This window comes from Rattus norvegicus, chromosome 2 (assembly GCF_036323735.1).
Source record: "Rattus norvegicus strain BN/NHsdMcwi chromosome 2, GRCr8, whole genome shotgun sequence".
NCBI classification, from domain to species: domain Eukaryota; kingdom Metazoa; phylum Chordata; class Mammalia; order Rodentia; family Muridae; genus Rattus; species Rattus norvegicus.
The window spans coordinates 195565151-195586404 of NC_086020.1; the positions used below are offsets into that span (position 1 = coordinate 195565151).

At 44.9% G+C, this 21254-nt stretch overlaps 1 long non-coding RNA gene across 1 annotated transcript; it reads left to right on the forward strand.

Moving 5' to 3' along the window:
• Positions 1-7795: 7795 nt before the first annotated feature.
• On the forward strand, positions 7796-13622 carry LOC103691662 (uncharacterized). Its single transcript, XR_005501194.2, has 3 exons — positions 7796-8203; positions 11826-11949; positions 12668-13622. It is a non-coding gene; the product is annotated as an uncharacterized LOC103691662 (long non-coding RNA).
• The last annotated feature ends 7632 nt before the right edge of the window (positions 13623-21254 follow it).

Sequence of the window (21254 nt, forward strand, 5' to 3'; positions counted from 1 at the left end):
GAAAAACAGATGGACCCTGACAGTCCAAAGGGATTCTCTGTGTGACCAGGAAGTAGGCTACCATGAAGGTAAGGATCTTGGGAACGGTGTGGTGATAGAGGATAAAGCTGTCTTCCCAAAAAAGATATCATAGCAAATTGAGTTCATTCCAAGGCACAGCTTCTAGAAGGAGAACCAGTCCAGCTGCTGCCAGGACATCTTCAGTGGTGGCACACATCTGCAAGTTGTAAAGTCTGCTTCCCTCGGTTTTCTCAGCATATACTTCCCCAGTGGTGTTCACTGCGCAGGCGGCGTGGCCAAGAGTGGAAAATGAGCAAGCACAGCTAAGAGCTGTAAAGTGGGCTAGGAGCAGAGAGGGGGGAGGGGGAGGAGGAGAGGGAGACGGAGAAGGAGAAGGGGAGAGGGAAAGGGAAAGGAAGAGGGAGAAGGGGAGAGGGGTAGGAGAACAGAGTAAAGAGAAGGAAGGACTTTTGTACTGAGTACCTAGTACTGTCAGTGCTCGGGAGATTCCCCGTCTGTGTAGGTTCAGGACACTAACACTGCAATCCTGCTTATCTAAGTATACATGTCCTGGGTTAGTGTAAATGAAGAAATATAGTTTCATAGATATGAGAAACAAAGTTGCAAAAACAAGGTTTTGAGAAATACATCTGGTAGTCAGGATGCCTATGACAAACTTGTGACCTTTCTGAGAGATACATCTGACGTCATGATGCCCAGTGATATGAAATAAATTTTGGTGATCAAGATTCTAAGCTAATTAAGACAAAACAATAACAACTGTTCTCGGAAAGACCCCTTACCCCTCCCTGTGGTAAATTCTGAGAACAACAGCAAGATGTCATCCTGACCCTGCCTGACTACCCAGTTCACCCCCTCCCCACCAAGGGACGTGCCAACTTAGCCCTTTCCCAGTGATTCTCCAAGGCCAGGTGTAGACCTGGATAAGGAAAGTGACTAATTGAGCCAAGAACAGCCCCTTGAGCAGGCCAGCCAATACCTGACCAGATCCTTTGTTCTGTGTACCACCAATGAGTATAAGCCAGCTAACCCTGTTGCTGAAGTCTGCCCTCTGTAACAAATAAAAGTTGTGTGCTTTTGGGTTCGGGGTTGCCTCTCCCTGCATGGATGAGCAACCCCACATATGTGGATTAAAAAACCTCATGCTATTGCAGCAGTCACTTTGTTAATCTGTGCTCTGTGGGTTGGGCTCCTGTAAGGCCACTATGGGGTCTTACAACATAAAACTCACAGATAAGGGAATTCTAATAGAGAGAGAAAGTCAACCATTTTTCCCAAGTGTGGCTTTTCACCTTGGTTGCTTCGGGAGTAGACAAATGGCCTGTGTGGCAACCTTTTCAGCTATAGGGTGTAGCTTCTTTGGGGAAGCCCACCAAATCTGGCTTCTCTCATGATAGAAACATCCTTTCTTACCTCCAACTTTCTTCCACATGGACTCATCTTCCATTTGATTTCAAACCTCCAAAGACCTTTACATTCAAAAGATTGGCTGGAGTTTGTTGGTGTCGTTGAGTCTGAGCATTCCTCTTCAGTGCTGGAGAGATGGCGTCCCAGTTAAAAGTGCCTGCTAGTGTTTTAGTCCTAGCATCCAAGTTGGGGTGCTCAAAAAAAGTGATTTTAACCACAGTTCTGGAGGACTTGATATTCTCTTCTAGTATCTTTGGGCACAGCACCCACATGTATAAACACACATCCAGATGCACATGTATACATACGATGTGAAAAAATATAAATAAAAATAAAATATTCAAAAAATGGAGTTTCTGTTTTAATTTGCAGTTCAAGATGGAGAAAGAGAATGCTTCAACCCAAATGAGTTGGAAGATCCTGTCCCTTCAGAGCCCAGTGGATTACCAGACAGCAGCAGTAGCAAGCCTCTGTCCTGGGATGGTCTAGTTCCCCACAGAGCCTGCTCTGTCACCACGAGGCCTATGATGGCTTCTGGGATTTATGATATTGACTGCAAGATACTTCCTATCATAGTCTTGTCATTTGGGGGAATCTAAAGAATTAGAAGGTATATGATGGACGGATCCCAAAAGCTTCCATGCCTGTATTATGTAGATAAAGGTCAGACAATGGCCTCTAGCTTCTTCCTGGTCTAGAACTTTGAAAATTGTCCTCTAGATTGTTCAGAGGCAGCCAACGGGCCTGGTCCTTAATCAGAGACCTGTGATACCTTAATCCACCAGGATCAACTCAGAAAAGCACTGCCTGGTATAGGTCCATACGGCCTCTTGCTATAACTGTGGATGGCTTTGTTTGATGAGGGGCTTATGGTGGTGGTGATTATTTTATATGTCCACATATAATCATTCCACCCAGAATAGGCTGAATAAAATAAAATGTTCTTCCTAAGATTAGTCCACTAATCCATGGAAGTCCAAATGCAATAATGAAGAAGCCATGGGGAAGATGATTTTTTGTTTATTGTCAAGCTATGATATTGGTCTTCTCTGACACTCAGGAAGTCAAATGATGAGACTTTGGTGGTCAGGCCTTGGTACTGGGAAGAAGCTAGGCCTCCAGCTCTGCCAAATCTCCAACCAGCTGATGGCTGATTGTGGCAGTTCTCAGGTTCCATAACCCCAGGATCCAGTCCTCATATGCTGTCTTCATAGATACTCTGTTTGTTCTTGGTATCAGGAGACTCCTAGGCCACTGTGGTTCTGGCAGACTAGAACATTGGGGCAAAAAGGTGACAGGATTGTAGCATTGCTTACTGGGTGTCTGCTTTTGCCAAGCACTGTACCACACACTTCATGAAAGTTGATTTAACTGCAGGGAGCCCAAGCCAGAGTCTTCAGAATTCTGGTATTGTTTCTTTCTTATTCTGGATGCTGTTTGAGGACTGCATTCAGTGTATGGAAATTAATTCAACCGACCACTTAGGAAACGAGACTTTTCTCATTGCATATATTATTTTAGCAAAAAAAAATAAGTTTGAGAAAAAGTGACCTTATATAATCCTCCCAACCATTTACAAAGCAGGTCTGCTGTCTTCACTTTACAAATGATGACACTGACATACAGAAAGGTTAAAGAACTTGACCAAAACCATGTAGTTACAGTGACACAGCATGACAGCGTCAGGCTCCAGCTGAGGTTTATCTGGCTTGAAGGCAGGTCCTTCTCTTCACACACTCATGCAGTCTTTCCTCTCCCCACCCCCACTGCACAGGAAAGGTGGCCTGCAAGGACCTTCTTTTCTTCAGCCTCCTCCAAGGCGCAAGCATGTGGACCAATCTCATAGTTACACACAGAAAGCTGCACTTGGTGGCAAGCACTTGCAATTCAGATGCAGGGGAGGTAGAGCTAAGTAGATTCCCTAGGACTCACTGGTTAGCCATCCTAGCCTATGCAGTGAGTCCTTAAACCAATGAGTCTCTCTCTCTCTCTCTCTCTCTCTCTCTCTCTCTCTCTCTCTCTCTCAGAGAACATTTGAGGTTCACTTCCATCCTTCCATCACATGTAGGGATACACACACACACACACACACACACACACACACACACACACACACAATCATAGTCATGAGTGCATGCACATATATACACACCCATACAACCACTCCCAAACTGGAAGACAAAGAGGGAGCAGGAGGGAAGACAGGATAGCTACAATGGTCAAAAAGCTCTGACCTACTCTCACCAGCCTGGCAGGAGAGGCGATGAGAGAGCAGTAAGAGGAGACCGCATGCCTGGCATAGGTCAGCACAGACACTGGCAGGCATGGATTCCATTAGCCTCCAAGTTGGAGGCTACTGTGGAGAAGGGATGCTTTGCGAGCCCTCTAGTGGAGGGAGGCTAGATCTGGGGCTAGGTATCTTTATAACTACTTTCTGGGGGGTGGGAGAGCTGCTGTCAAGGTGGCTGATGGGCTCTGTGTCCCCAATGACATCGTAGGGTGGTGTGACCAGATTAATTAGGTTTTATTAATAGGCAAGCACTTCATGAATTGTAATTAAGCAGATGTGCATCTGGTGGCAGTGGTGACTGAGGACGGGAAGAAGTGGATCTGGCTAGCCCCAAGCCCCATGAAATATAAATGCCTTGGCACAGGCTGCACAGAGAACTCACCCACAAGCCACTGTTAAATAGCCTGCCTTAGGACCGTGGGGTCCAAGGTCCTGATTTATTCAAGAAATACGCTTGGAGCCTACTAGAAACTGTGTTCTTTGGGTGAGACCCAGCTGCGGGTGAGGATACAGAGGGTAGAAGGAGTCTGGCTATCCAGATCTTTCCAGAATCAAGGAGGTCACGAGGTCATGAGGTACATGGCAGAACCCCTCCCCTCCTCTCTCTCCTCATGGAGCAAGGCAAAAAGTCTTTGTGTACCAAGAGGCCACAGGGGCCACCCTGGCATGCAGCCGGGCAGGCAAGAACAATCACAGCTGGAGCTGGGCCCAAACCCCACACAGGGTACAGCCTGGGAAAAGAAGACAGGTCACTCAGCACAGAGGGAGCCTGGAAGCAAGTGTTTAGACAAAGGGAGGAGGCATATTTAGCTTATGGAAAAACAGAGTGCTGAATGATAAAGTGGCCAATGGAAAAAGAGGTCTGAACAATGAAATGGGCCCCTCTTGCCTGCATCGCTGACAGGAAGACAGAGTCAAAGGATAAACTGTCCTCTAAACCCATCCTGATTTTCCATTTGATCTCTGAGAAATATCCCAGAATCACTTTCTGCATTCTGGAATCTTAGATTGTTTTAAGTTTGCCTTCATTCTGCCTTGCAACTGCGTGTTCCCGTGTATCCCGCGGCAGAGCCTGCCAAAAGACACTGGAATATTCTATGTATCTTCTCCTCTAGCATTTTATGATGAAATACCCTTTCACTTTTCCTTCAAAGCAGCCTGCTCATCCCCTAACCTCAGTTTGCATGAAAGCCCCTCAGAGAAGCCTTCCTTGACACCATTCAGAATCATCCACATCATGCTGTTTCTGTTTTTGCGGTTTGGGGAGGGGTGGGAGTTGGTGGGAATTGGAGGTAAAGGCCCCAGCTAGGGTCTCTCCAGGCAGGAAGCCTAATAAGGGCTCTCTGCCTCCATTTTCTTGACTTCAGGATGGGGAAGAGGACAGCCCCTTCCTCACAAGGTTGTGAACTGTGAGGTACATGTCCACTACGAGCCTGCTGGGCTCTCTACATGCTTTGGTTGTTGGTCCTGATGTGATGGGTGGTGCCAGCTCTCTCTGTGCTAGCATCCGTGTGGCTGGTGGCCTTTGATGACGCCTAGCTAAGTGAATCAGTGACTGGACTAGGCACAAAAAAATGGTGTCTTGAGTTAGTTGCTTGTGCCTGCAATTTATTTCCTTTCACAGGATCCCGGGGGCCTAAGTCTTGGCCAAGTAGTCACCCAGGCCACAGAGAGAATGAAATGAAATATTTGGGGTGGCATAGGCATGTGTGCCAACCTCAAAGGCCTGTGTATTTTAATTAGTTTAATTAATGATGGCACCGACTGGCTCATTACCTGATGGAATTAATGGGGACCATTTGTTTCCCTAAAGCAGCTGCTTGGTACCACAGAGGTTGTCATGGCAAGGAGGAGACAGGGCATGTTCTGTGCCCTGGCTGCATTCTTGACTCTCAACCTGATCCGCCAGCTCCCCAAAGCCCTTCCTCTCTGGAGCATTCCCCAGTCAGAGCCTCTGCCAACAGCACCAAGCTTAGTTTCGCTTGGCTTCAGGCCAAACATTTTATATCGAAGTACACATGTACACAAACATTTTTAATAAACAACAGTTATGGGGTCAGGCAGAGTCAATGTGTGACTGTAATCTCAGCACTAGGGAGGTGGACATGACAGGATTGGGGCTTCAAGGTCATCCTTTATTACATAGCCAAGTTCAAGGCTAGCCTGAGATAGCATGAGATCCTATCTAAAAGAAAAATGCACCAAACATCAACAAGAACAAGAACAGCAACAGCAGTGGCTGACTGGAGGACCATCCATCTTTCCTTCACATATTTTTCCTCCCTGATATGTAAGTCCACTCTGGCCTGTCCTCAGTCTGTATCACCAGTGCCTCACAGCCCTGTGGGAGTTTCTGGAATCTATCTTAAGAGGAGCTGTTCTCTGGCCTCAAAGGCTGATTTAGGGATAAGTTTGAGGCAAAGCAATTAAGCTGCAAAGTCAGATTCCACTTTGAGACACATGGACTGTCTCTTCCCTTCCAACATCTGATGCCTCAGTGCCAAGCTCCCCTGCCTTTCAGCTGGAAAGAATTGCCTTCTGCAGCCAAAGCGGAGTTCTACCTTCCTTATCTGGGAGCAGGATCACAGCATGCTCAAAAGGGACCCATGTCCTTTCTGAGAAGCCCAGAACACACATTCGGGGTGAAAGAGGATACTGTCTGGAATCCTTCCACCCCTGGAGCCTGCAGCTGTGAACAGATGTTTGTGGGAAGACACTGAAACTCTCAGCCCCTTTAAGGGAATGTGATGAGGAGATAGGAGCAAGAAGTCCTGCAGGGGGAATCGGGCTTTAAATCTCCCCACAGAAATACTCAACTGTTCCTGAATACTTCCAGCAGTGAGTGGTTGACCACCCAGAAAGCAATGCCTACCACAGAGCGTGAATGAGCCAGAAGCTGTGATGATAAAATGACGGGATATACTTTCTGGCATATTCACAGTGCATTGATGTTGCTGTATGGATGGGACTTTCTCTCTCTCTCTCTCTCTCTCTCTCTGTGTGTGTGTGTGTGTGTGTGTATGTGTGTGTGTGTGTGTGTGTGTGTGTGTGTGTGTGAGAGAGAGAGAGAGAGAGAGGACAGAATTGGTTTATCCATGAATATCCCATAAATACGCGTTTGTGTGATAAAAAGGCATAGTTCTGTTTGTATGCTCCAGCGTGCCTCTGCCCAAACCTGACTTTCTCTGGGAATGGGTGAGTGCCCATGGCTATTATAAATCTTTCTATGTGGGTGGCTGCCTTGATCTCTGTGGGTGTAAGTGTGACGTTTTTGGTTTATGTCTCTATGTGTGAGTGGCTGTGATGGGACAAAATATGAGTTAAGAATAAATCTCCGGGTTTCCCTTAGTGAGAGCTTGAACACTAGTGTCTAGTCCTCTATAACTCCACAGAGCCATAATCTCAGAGACGGAGACATCGAGATCAGTGCGGAGGTGACCAGAGGGTCGTGAATGTATGAGCTTATGATGGGTTTGGGGAAGGCGTGCTGTGGTGCTTATTTGAGCATCAGTTGTCCCTATGCACTATTTCATGCATGAGTGAATGAGTGACAGGTTTTCCAGCCTGGAGTCTACGAGGTCCAGAAGCAGCTTTGAGAAAAGGAAGAGACAAGGGGGGTGTGTGTGAGTGTGTATATGTGTATGTGTGTCTGTGTGTCTGTGTATGTATGTGTGTGTGTCTGTGTGTGTGTATGTGTGTATATGTGTATGTATGTGTGTGTGTCTGTGTGTGTGTGTATGTGTGTATATGTGTATGTATGTGTGTGTGTCTGTGTGTGTATGTATGTGTGTATATGTGTATGTGTGTCTGTGTATGTGTGTGTATGTGTGTGTGTCTGTGTGTGTATGTGAGTGAGAGAGAGAGAGACACACACAGAGAGACAGAGAGAGACAGAGAGAGAGACACACACACAGACAGAGAGACAGAGAAAGACGGAGAGATATTAAGGCACAACAGTGCCCTTGTTACCAAGCTTCCAACCATAAGGACCCCATTTTCTGTGTCTTTCAGGTCATCCCAGGAGGAGCAATGCACCTGGAATCCAGTGGGGGTAATGTCGTGCAGCTGGGTAACGTTGGCAGTGATAGACACTAGACCTGTTTCCCATCCTTGTCTCCCAAGCAGCCCAGGTCCTGCGCACTAGCTCTTTCTTAGTGCGTTTCTGACTGGAGGCTTAGCTCAGCGGCTCTGCCTTCCAGGGTATGGAAGCACAACTAGAATCAAGTCTTTTTCTCCCCGAAGGTCACAGTAACTTGTTAGAAAAAAAGTTCTTGCTGCCGGATGGGGAAAGCAATGGAATGGAAAGAAAGGAGAAGAAAGCAAAACAAAGAAGAAGAAAAATGAAAACTGACTTTTGCTTTGGAGAGGCCAGATGACTCCCCATGCAAAGCTGGTGCTCAAGCTCAGCAGCCTCTCTGGATCGACCTGACACTGATCACCTCATAAAGTGGTGTTAAGGCAGCAGCGGTCAGCAGAGAAGCTAAGGTAGGAGGAGCTTTGCCCGCCACAGAAGTACAGAGGTCTGCAGCACAGCTCCTAGCTGAGCTCCACACTACCTACGTGCCTCTGTCTATACACTGTTCTCTCATTGGCTTAAGGACCAGAGGATACCAACTCTTCACTCTATCCAGCGGTCCAGAGATAACTTGACATGCTCACTTTGGTCAGCGTGTGGCCTTATTGTCAAATACTCACCCCGGTCTTCCGCGGCCACTGCTCTGTAGCATGCCAGTGACATGACTGGCCCCCAGAAAGAGTGGACATTTCAGGTGGAATACTGGAGTATTTTATCAATTGTAGCCTCCTGCAAGGTTGAGGGAGGGAGAAGTAGCAGAGTAAGGGGCGGGGGGGGTCACTGACCTTCATTCCAGGACCCTCTATGCACATGCTCAGCCTGCATGGGGATCATCTGGTATCCTCAGATGAACAACTCTGACATTTGCAGCCAGCGTGAGCCATAAGGCATGGTGCAGAACAGTCCGCAGGCTCTGGGGTGTGAGGGGCAGGAGAGGGGGATGGCGACACCTTCAAAGAATGGAAGATGCTGTTAGCACATCAGTCCAATTATGGTAATGTGCTGGAGTAATTGGCCCTCCAAGGGCGCAGGGGCTGCACATGAGTACAGTAATTGCAGGTTCACTTGGCTCTGCATTCTTTATCCCACTTTGGTGACTAATTATTAGCATTTAGCAAGTGGATATTGTCATCTTTGGAGCAGGTGCAGCTGTGGCTCAGGCACTAGAGCCGGGGCCAGCTAAAGGTCAGCTTCTGCTTGGGGATAATTAATTTTTCTTTTACAGATCTCAAACTCACTGCGAGCTTGTCTCTGCTGTTTTGCTTCTAAGCAAGCAAGCAAGCACACAAACCGTGCAGTTTATTTCAATGCCCTTTCCATTAAAAGGCCAGAACCACCAACCAATAGAAACAACTGAAAGTGGTGGTGGGGCCATTTGTGCATCTCCATTCTACCTAAGGAGAGAGCCAATGTCCAGAAAGAGACAGATGACTAGGAAAGTCAAATGGCCTGGAGTCACTGTTAACGAATGAGTATAGTCTGAGAGCTTGTGACACCTTGTTGGTTTATTATCAGTCCATATCGGGCCTTAGGACATTCTGTTTACGAAAAGAACTGAGGGGGATATGGAGATGGAGCAGTGAGCCAAGAGCATCAGTGACAGCATGAGGACCTGAATGCAGATCCCCAGCATCCAGGTAGAAGGCTGGACACAGCGATGTATGCCTGGGACCCCACCCACTATGAGGAAGTAGAGACAGAAGGATCCAGGGGATCATGGGTCAATCAACTTAATCTCTGAGCTTCAGGCTCAGTGAGAGACCCTGTCTCAGAATATAAGATGGAGAATAATAGAGCAAGATGCCTGTCAGTGGACCTCTAGACCCCACATACACATCCACTGCGGTGTGCACATACACATACATGCAACATAGCTGCACCCCCACATACACACTATAATAAAATAAAAGAAGGTTAGCATGAGGAGGGGGACTAGCAACAGCACACGGCTACTAAATTACTACTGTATATCAGAGCCTACACAAACAAACACCAATGTTTACTTCACTTAATCATTACAATAGCTATAAACCACAGACAATTTTAATATTCCCACTTCATATTTGAAAAGTAGAAGCTCAAAGAATTTAAATGTCTTTGAAACTGAAATAACAGAGCTGATACTTTAGCCCTGGGATAACAGATGTCTATCAGCACCCTTTACTCAGGTGTTGTATTATGCCTAGTTTCTAGCCTGTTAGTGAAACTGTTACTAGCTTTACTTTGTGGAAGATCTATATCTACATTAGCAGAGCCTTCTGGTATACCTCAGGAAGCTCAAAGCTTAATAATGTACACATCATCCTATGGCTGTCATGCTTGACAACATTAATCAGTATGAAAATAGAGTGGGAACTGGAGAGATGGCTTAGCAGCTAAGAGCACTGATGCTCTTTCAGAGGTCCTGTGTTCAATTCCCAGCAACCACATGGTGGCTTGTAACAATCTGTAATGGGATCTGATGTTCTTTTCTGGCATGTATGAAGACAGAGTATTCACATACCTAAAATAACTAACTAACTAACTAACTAACTAAATCTTAAAAAAAGAAAATTGCTATAGTTTGATTTGTAGCATTCCCCAAAAGCCTATGTGTTAAAAATAAAGTCCCCAACTTGGCACTATTGAGGGTAGTAGGACCTACAGGAAACAAGAGCTAATGGGAGGTCATTAGGGACTTTGAAATGGTATAATAACCTTGGCTCCTTTCCTTCATTTCCTGATCACTGTGAGGTAAACAGCTGCATTTCACATATACTTCTCATGCACTATGATTATCCTGGATAAAGGCCTTAAAACAGTGAGACCAACTGAGCATGGACTGAAACCTCCGAACCATGAGCCCAAACAAAGCTTTGGTCTTTTTAGTTGTCAAAAGCTCTTTGTTATAGCAATGGAAACAGACTAAGGCAAATATGGTCCTGCCTCTTTATAGAAGCCTTTCTCTTGTCAGCCTGTTGGATGGTACCTTAGCTGGATTCCTGCTCACCTTCATGGACTTTCTTGCATTTTCTGTTTTATATCTATTTTGACTCCCCAACAAAGGTCCAAATGTATTTGGTTCAGGGACATGGCTATGTGTACTTTTGGCTAAGCCCTAGGTACCCAGTGACTTCCAGTTGAAGCAAACTGGGGAGGTGGTGTTGGAATGGGCAAGGCTCTCTCTTTTCTAGTTGGGTTGGCACAGGAAAGTCCCTGTTTTCAGGTTAGCTAGGTCAATGGAGGATATTTTAGGAAAGTTTTGAAAGTTTCCTACAATCCACCTGCCTTCTTAAACAGAATCTATCATATCATATCATATCGTATCATATATCATACCATATCATATCATGCTGTATCTTACTGTATCACACCATATCATATATTGTATAGGATTTACCGTATACTGTATATCATATATCATATATCATACCATACCATATAGAACCATATTGTTTTGTATTGTATTATAGTGTATCATATTATACCATATCATATACCATTCTGAGTAATGGCTGATGAGATGAAAGGAGAAAGTGAACAGGAGGGACTGAAGGGTGGGTAATGTTTTAAGAGTTTATATTTGTGTCCGGACTGGCTATTATGGTGGAACAACAAAAATTCCCTTCTGAGACTCTTGCTGCAGCCTACATATTGATGTAGCCAAGTGAATGTCCCTCATTGCAACCTGACCTCCTTCTTACTATGGAATGATCTCATTTCAAGGCTAACCACAAGAGGCTTGACTGGGCACTGGGCATGCCGTATGCCTGGCATTTGCAAATCTTCATGCAAAGTGCAAGAGTTTTTTAAGACAGTAAATAATCCTGTGTAGAGGAGTCTGGGAAAGGTCTGCTCTAAGCCATGAGGTGAACAGAGACGCAATCACTCTGCCTACCCTTACAACTGTTATCTGCTGCTCTTCTCTAAAGCAAAGGCTTAAGTCGCTTTTAATTTTAGATCAGGAGGAATCTGATTAGGGGCCAAGGTCTTTTATCACTGTCCTTCAAAATGTATTAAGTTGTGGTGTTTTTCCATCTCTGGTCTGCATAGCTTTGGCTTCTTCAATGCCCAGAGCTGAAGATCCACCAAGAATTCCACCTACAGCCGGGGTACGCAGAAAGACCACACTTACTGAAGAGTACCCTGTACACAACAGTCACAGAAGGGAAGACAGGTATATATGACCTTCCTGGAATCCAGGATTAGGGTAATTCTCACCTCCCTGATAAAGTGTACTGAAACCTGCATGGCTATCCCTGTGAGTGGCCAGAGACTAAGTCAGTAGACAGAGCTTTCAAAGGTCAGGCTACTCCCCACCCCCAACTCCCTATTAGTTACAGAAAGCAACAAGTTCCCTGTGTACCAGGCCTCCTAGACCAGTGCAATGGTGTTTCAGGTTCCTGGACAATTAGCAGACCTAAAAGCAGGCATGTAACCCCTTCCAAGCAAAAGCACTAGGTTGTAGGACAGATGTCAGTATGACGTCCCTTTTAAGTCTCTGGACAGAGACCTGGCTATAATATTTTAGCTGAGTGCCCTGGGATTTTTTTCTTAACTGGAAACTCTGGAATAAAGTTGCAAACACAGTTGTGGTGAGCCTACCTTGCAACACACAAGGTCAAGGCTCTGGGATGATTCCTTCCAGATCTTCCTAAGCCCAGGGAGCCCATGTGAGTCCTTGCTTTGGCTTACTCTAGACTCCTGAAGAGCACTGTGCTTCCTAGGCCAGGTAACAATCTGTGACCGTAGAATCCTGTGCCACATGGCTTGGGAATCCTTGTGGTGTCTCACGTTGTATAGAGTCCTCCGATTAAAGCAAAACATTTTTGGAATAAGATGCCTAAAAATTGGAGCAGTTTTCAGAAAATGTCCTGGTTCTGTTTCCCCACCAGCATCTCTCTTCGGACCTCTGACGACAAAGAATGGGATGTGGAAGGAAGAGTAGCTGGGGATGGCAAGGCCTTAACTCGATGGCAATACTGGACCCTTGGGATTCCAGGCTCTGAAGAAGAACCTAAAAATGTGACAAAATATTGATGTTTTCTCATTCCCTTCAGACACAGTCTTTCTTGAGAACATCTGACAAGGTTGCTGGTGAACAAGCATTCCCAGTGAGCAGCCTGCTGGCCTGGCACAGTGCCCGGAAGGGCAACGGTAGCAGCAAGAGTCACTGAGGGTACAGCTTTCATTTACAGATACAGCTCTTGGTTCCTTCACAGACGTATCTGGCATTGTGCATCTCCTTGGAGGGACACACAGCCTCTGGAGAGGGAGAGATGCCTGAGTCATCCCAAGTAAATTTTATGAACCTGTCTGTGTAGGTGGCAGATTTGCCTGGCTGAAGTTGGTCCGGGTAGAAGGAGTTGCTTCTCAAAACATCCAGCTACGTTTTGAGATTAAGTCAATGTACCTAGGTCTTTGTAATTTAATTCAATTCAAAAGTAATTTAAGATTCAGACCGGAGGATACCTCCACCACAGTCTTGGTACAGGCCTCTCTTCCTCAGGAGGACACCGTTGGGAGAGAGACAAGATACTGGTTTCTCCGTCCTGATGCTCATTTGAACTGACATGTCATCCCATATATGACCCTGCCTTTTTCCCCTCATCAAACTTCATTAGACTCAACAGAGAGGATTGGAAAGGGCACTGGGACAAAAAGAGAAAAAAAAGGTAGGAAATTTGTGCCCCATCCCTAAACATGTCTGCAGGTGACGCACTCCCATGCTCCTCGGGGCTACAGAACCTTCTCTTCTCCTGGCTCTGCTCAAGACTTGGTGTTCAAGCCTCAGCTCCTAATCAGCTCCTAAATTGCCTCTGGAGGATTTTTTACTTCCCTGAAATCCCTCTCTCTGTCTCTTTCTCTGTCTCTCTCTGTCTCTCTCCTCTTTCTCTCTGTCTCTCTCTGTTTCTGTTTCTGTCTCTCTGCCTCTCTCTCCCTGTATCTCCCTCTGTCTCTGTCTCTCTCTCCTCACTCTCTCTCTGTCTATCTCTTTCTGTGTCTCTCTGTCTGTCTGTCTCTGTCTCTCTGCCTCTCTGTCTCTCTGTCTCTCTGTCTCTCTGTGTGTATCTTTCTCTCCTTTTTCTCTCTCTTTGTCTCTCTCTCTGTCTGATTCGCTCTCCTCTCTCTCTCTCTGTCTGTTTCTGTTTCTCTACCCCCCCTCTCTCTCAGACAGATTTATGTAGACCCAGCAGCCTCTCTAAACTCACTATGTAGTTGAGAAGAACCTTGACTCCCACATCCCCCTGCCTCCACCTCCCCTAAGTTCTGGGATTCCAGGCATGCACAACCATACCTGGTTTAGTGACAGAGAAATGAACTCAGGTTTTGTTTGGACTAGGCAAACTCTGCTGTCTGAACTACATCTTGTTTCTGGATTGGGACACTTTTCAGAAAATATTTTATTTCGTGCATGTGTGTGCATGCCTGTGTGCCTCTGTGTGTGTGTGTGTGTGTGTGTGTGTAACACATATGCGCATATACCTAACTAAGAAGGCCAGAGGAGGGTGTCAGATTGCATGAAACTAGAATCATAGGTAGCGACAGTGAATCCAGATCAAATCCTCTGGAAGAGCAGCAAGTAAGCTTAACCATTGGGCCTCTCCAGCCTCGCTTAGGACATTTAAATATCAGTTCTTCCCTAACCACAAATCCCTTTCCTGACATTTGCGAAGGGTTTTAGTCCACCTCTTTTCTCCTTGGGCATGAGTTTCAAAAGTCCCATGACACACCTTTATACTCTGGACTTTTGTCTCCCCCTTGTTACTGGGAATTGGAGGTCAGGCCTCACGATGCTAGGTAAGCACTGAACCAGATGACCACCTGCTCTTTTTTTATTTTGTGACAGGAGAGTCTCCCTAAATTGTTGAAGTTGGCCTTGATCTCACAGCATTCCTGACTCAGTCTCCCGAGGAGGAGCTAGGTTTACAGATCCATACGTGTGTGTGTGTGTGTGTGTGTGTGTGTGTGTGTGTAATTAAATTCTTGCTCTATAGCCCAGGTTGGTCTCAAGCATCTTTCCTTCCTGGCTCATCTTTCTTAGATATTGGGATTACTGATAGCAACACCAAAGTCAGAACCATCTCTTCTTTTTTCTTGGAACACGATCCACTCACTCAACAAATAGGCAGAGCACTTTTTCGTGGTTGGCCCAGGTAGTAGTCAGCTATATTTATAACAATGCTCCATGAGAAACCATCCCCAAATTAACAGTGTGCACCAACAGCAAATGTTTGTTTTTACCGCTCAGGAAAAAACAGGCTGGCGACATTGGAGCTTCTCCAACTTTCATGACTGGGCTTAAGTCTGCTTTGCTGTGGTCCCAGGAAGGAAAAACTAGCCATGTAGAAGGTTCTTGTGACAGACAGAAGCATCAGCACGATCATATGGAATCATGCAAGTCTATCGAAAGCCTGGGATCAGATGTAGTGAACTTCACTTACACTAAAGTCTTAGTCAAAGCAAGTCGCAGGACTGCAGGGCTGTGCTGGAAGGCAGCGAAGCTGTAGAATGCTGGCCTCACCATGAAGCTATGCTGCCCCTGTAGGAAAGAGGGGTGTTGAAGCATAAGGAAGCAGTGTCTACTAAACTGCAAATAAGAAACCTACGAACAAGCAAATCTATGCTGAGAAGCTGGGGTAAGTGATATAAGAGAAATGAATGACACAAGGGACATATTTTAGAGTGGATAAGAAGACCTGAGAAGTCCTTTATACAAGGAGATGGATCACTTCCGCTAGGGTTTCAAGGATAAGAAGGACTTAGGTATGCAGATAAGGGGCCAAGTGTTTCCGGCCAGTGGGGGTGGTTTATGCCAAGGCCTTAAGGAAACAATCTTGATGTGACTGAACGGATCCAGTGTGGCTAGAGTGTAGAAAGAAGAGAAAGTAATCGATGCTAACACTGAAGATGCCCACAGGGCATCCAGTCTTACAGGGCTCCAGTCTTATAGGGCTCCAATTTGCCACTGTTTTTCTTCAGGTTTTCCAACTTTGGTGCTACCATTTATTCAATGATGCTCAAACTTACATACACATACCCCTCCTTCTTGAAGCCTCTTTATGTTAATGCCTTGTAGTCACTTTATATATTACTAAACAAACATAAAGTGGGAGGGGGAGGAAAGAGGGGAAGGAGGGAGATTGGGAGAAAGAGAGAGAGAGAGAGAGAGAGAGAGAGAGAGAGATCACTCTAGGCCAGGTTTATTTAGTTTGGGGAGCTTAGAAACTTCTGCCCTGATCAAACAAAGAATTGGAGGGATTTTCTGCTGAGAGTCTGAAACCCAGAACCAGTCGTGACAGACAGCACCTGGTCAATCTGGAGAATGCAATTTTGCATGGGAGTGCTGGGTAGAGTGTGCCACACTTCGTCGGGGAGAGGTTGGTGGACTCACTTGTGCATGAGCACGAGGAATCCTAAAGTTCCTTAATCACTTTTCACGTTACTTTTTGAGGCAGGGTCTTTTGCTGAACCCAGAGTTCCCTGTTTGAATTAGGCTAGTGAACCCCTGCAATCTGTCTCCCTGTTGGAGGCACATCTCACATGCCACATTTTACATGGTGCTAGAAATCTGAACACAAGTGTCCGTGCTTGCCTAGCAAGCTCTTTACCCACTAAGCCATCTCCCTGGCCTCAGGAGAGAATCATGGTTTGAATACAGCTTTGTAGCTGGCTCTCAGCTCTGTCTCAGCCAGGAAGAATTTGGGAATCATGAGAATGTTCTCTATCTTGATTAGAATGGCCTGATACAGATTTGTCATGACTCATTGAACAATACCCTATAATCACACGCAAATTATATCTTAACAAAATTTAATTAAAAAGTAAAATATAAAACAAAACTAAAGGAAAATAAATTGGAACCAAAGCAACAAGAGGAGTAAAATCCTGATGTTGTCCACCTCTTAAATTTTCCTGAAGAAATGACACAAAATTAAGAGGAAGAGGAGGAGGAGGAAAAGGAGGAAAAAAGAAGAGGAAGAAGAGAGAGAAAGAAGAGAAGAAGCCACACTGTCAACACTGAAGAGTTGAGCATAAGTGGTTTTCTCTGTTTGGGGTCCCCTTTAGCAGAATTTCGGAAGGGGGAGAGAAGTATTCTTTCCACCCTGCCATAGACATGGGACAGCTGAAGAAACAGGGGTCATGCACAACAGAAGTGGCAGTGACATCTGGCCATCAGGAGATAGTGTAGGACTAAAGAAGTGGGCAGCAGAACCTGAAGCATCTCAGCACTAGGAAGGTGGGGGCAGGAAGATCACAGATCTAAGGACAAACCAGGAGCCCCAGGAGTCTAACTAGATTACAGGCACCCCTCATGATGGCTCTTTCCATAGCACTGGGAATTGGACCCTCGTCCTCATGCTTGGGCAATAAGCACTTTACTGAGTAGGCCAACTCCCTGGATTAGCTTCTTTTCAAATGTGCAATAGACGTATTTGCTGTGGTAGTTTTAATTGTCAACTTCACACAATATTTAGAATCACTTGAAAAAGAAGTCTTGAGTGATTGTGGGTGTGTCTGTCAGTGATTATCATGATTATATTAATTGAAGTGGGATGGCCCTCACACTGTACTGTGGGTGGCACCCTTCTCTGTGCAGGGGATCCTAGATTGTACACTCGTGGAGAAACTAAAGTATGCACACATTAATTTGTTGTTTTCTGTTCTTAACTGTGGATATAAAGAGGCCAGCTGTTTCAAGTTACTGCTTCATGGACTTCCTCACAATGATACACCATGACCTGGAATTTTGAGCCACTTAAATCCCTTTTCCCTTAATTTGCTTTTGTGAGTGTGATGGCTACTATTGGTTGTCAGCATGGCTACATATGGAAGGAATTACAGTTCAGAAAAGGAGCACACCTATGAGGGGTTTGTTTGTTTGTTGTTGGTTTGTTGTTTTTGCTTAGTTTGAAAGGGGTGACTCCACTTCTAGTCTGGACACACTCCTTTGATCCTGATCTTAAGGCGTGAAGAAACACCTTTAATATGGGCCATACCATCTGCTAAAAGTCTACATAAAGACACGAAAGAAGGAAACTTCTGCTCTTTGCCTGCTTGCCCTTCACAGCACATCTGTTCCTTCGCACATATGTATGTATGTATGGGGGGCTATTCATTCTATATATTCTGTTACTCTAGAGAATCCTGACTAATACAGGGGGTACTTTGTCACAACAAGGGGAAGAACCTTTAACACAGCACCAGCAGCTATTCTTCCTGTACGGACAGGTCCACTGGGACAACAGTGCTGAGATGACCAAATTTCTTGTCTTTGGTGTCTTATTGTGCATCATTACATTCAAGCAGGAAGCCAATAGCTCTGAGGGTCTTAAACAACATGAAGGGGTATGGAGGCTACAGGAGGCTGACCTTCCAGGTGGAGCCGAGAGCCACTGTGTGAACGAAGACATGAGAGCTCTTGTTTCCATGGATCTGAAAGCCTCAGGGGGACTATAATTGCATATGTATTTTAAAAGTCAAGTTCTAGAGAAAGCCTCCATGGTCTTTAATCTCCAAGCATCACAGGAAGGTTTGGTTGTATCTCCTCAACCCTTGCTGCCCTTCGTGCTTTTGTTTTCTGTAGTATAAGTGTTACATTTGGGGACATCACTTTCATTCAAGCCACCTGCTGTACTGCCTTATTCTGTTTACTCCCCTTCCTATAACAGCTCAAACTAGTGGACTGGAATATTTTATAGTGCATCTTCTGTAATTTGCAATAAAAGTGACTGGCATCCCAAGTCCTATGTTACCACACATTCCTTCTCCTTTTTCTTTCAGCACCTCCCCCTACTAACCCTAGATGAACAGGCTTCATCTGGTTAAAACCACTTGCAAAGCTAAAAAAGGGGTATTGCAACCTAGAGGGGATAAAGACTTGTAGCCTAGTAGTTACTATCTGCTAAAGGAGTTAATGCAACTACAAAGCTTGGTATCATGCTGGCACAGAGTAGGACCCAGAACATTTCAGCTACTCACTACTATGATGGCTTTAGCAATTGAGCAGTTCAGATAGGCAGATATTTCTGGAATATGTGCTTACTTTATTCTAGAAACAGTTGTAGGTGCTTAGGAACAAAGCATGGAAAATTGGTCCTTAATCTTAAAAGTTAATTTATCATCCTTGCTGGAAAAGACAGTTGTGGTCATTTGAATAAGAATGGCCATAATAGACTCATGTGTTTGAATATTTGGTTGCCAGTTGATAGAATTGTTTGGGAAGGATTAGGAGGAGTGGCCTTGTTGAAATGGATTTCAAAGCCTCTTGCCATCATTAGTGTGCTCTCTGCTTCCTGCGTGCCAGTGTGTGGGCCCTCAGTTATTCCTGCTGCCATTTGCTCTGACCTCATGGACTCTAAATCTCTGAATCTGTAAATTCAATTAAATGATTTCTTTTATGAATGTTCTTGGTCAGAGTGTTTTATTACAGCAGAAAAGTAACCAATACAACAATGAATAATAAATACTATTCATATAGGTAGGCCATATAAAATGCTATACAATGGTGATTGCAGTGTGTGAAAGAAAGGAAGGAAAGAAGGAGGGAAGGAAGGATGGATGGAAGGAAAAGAGAAAACAGCCAGTAGTATATTAATCAAAATATCTATGGCTCATAGTAGTTCCCCAAGAAAAAGGTGTGATTTGAGCAGAGACTTGGAAGAGGGTAGTTGCCAGCCATAGAAAGGGCCTATGGTTCTGTTAGGAATGGTATCATAGTCTGTTTCGACTGATAGAACAGGAAATCATAGACAGAGAGGCTTACAGTTGTAGAGGAATTTTAATCCACCAATATAGTTGCTCTGATCACATCCAAAGACCTAGGTCTGTGTGATACAGCTAGAATGCTGACAAGCCCTTAGTATACACCTAAAGTCCCAAACAATGATTGTTTGTAAGTGATGTCCAATTGAGTGGCAGACAAAGTGACAAATCAGAGAAAGATTTAACAGACTAGGATAAACCCAATTCTTATGAGAACAGAGAGAAAAGAGAAGCTACTTAAGAGAGAGCAGTGTCAGGGGTTGGGGATGGTGGTTTGGGGAGGCAGTTTTACCCAGAGAGTTTTAGAGATTGGTTGAAGAGAGAGCAAACTAGATGCAGGTGAAGACAGGAGGAAGAAGACAGGAGGTGAAGAAGGAAGGAGCCAGAGAATGAGAAGCCAGAAGATAAGAACAGATTGCCTGTGTTAGTTTGGTGCGAAGCAGAGCAATTCAGTCAGAGGCTGAGTGAGAAGCCAGATCGAATCAGTCAGCTTAGAGAGGAGTTTGAGCCAGAAGAGCTGAGTTGAACCAGCCAGCCAGAGTTCAGAAAGAGCTAGAAAGGGTGAGCTTATTCAGCAGTAAGTCTCAAAGGATGAAAACATTCTAGGCCTAAATAAGATTATATGGAGGCTAGAAGCTCCCAGGATCAGGCCTAGGTTAGGAGACTGAGGCAGTAAACCTTGGAGGAGGCAATTACATCAGGCAAATAAAAGTTATTTTTACATATAGCAGCAGAAATTCATTTGTCATAGTTCTAGGGACCAAGGAACGCAAGATCAAAGCCCTGGCAGTCCTAGTGTCTGGTCAAGGGTCCACTTCATGTTAACAAGACGTTATCTTTTTGCCCTGTCTTGACAGAAGATGATTTCTCAGACTTTGTGTGTAAAGACACTAATCCCTTTCTCAAGGGTTCTGCCTTGATGACCTCTGCCCACAAATAGTATCACATTAGGGATTACATTTCAACATGAGCTTTTAGGGGGCACACAAACATCCCACTTATTTCCTAATCTCAAAGGGGTTAATGGGAATGAAGTAGAGAAGGTGAAGGCAGGAGCAGACTTATCCTTCAGGACCTCCAGAGGATTGCTAACAAGAACCTCTGTGATGTCCAAATCACTTGGTAATCAAGACTCTTACATAATGCAGCATAGAAGTCATTTCTAGGTTATTTAAATACTCATTGCATTGTAAAGGCAATGTAAATAGTTGCTACACTGTAGCCCAGGGAAAATGGCTAGGAAAAATCTGAACAAGTTCACAACAGTTACAGCTTCTTCACTTCTTTCAAATATTTCCCAACCCCAGTTTATTAAACAGAAGGCAGGCTGTAGTGGGGTCATAGTCAAGAAAATCTGAAGATTTACAACAAGTCAGGAACAGGGGAAATTGGGTTTTCCTCCTTAGACTTTTCTAAGTAACGTAAGTTAATCATTTGGTTGGTATCACACCCAAGTTTGAGGTGCAGATTGACAGAAGTCACTGATAAAATGTATTGGTTATAGATACAGTTGTTAGATCCTGTTAATTACGGTCAAAGTCTACCACTGTGGGATAGCCTTCTGAGCTTGGCAGGAAATGGGGGACTCCCTTTACCAGCAGGGCTTCTCCTTCTCTTGTAAGGGTCAATTGTTCACCAAAGAATGATACCACAGATTCAAATAGTATGCAAACGCAGGAAGCATTTTATTCTGCAGAAATCTAACACACAGGGGTC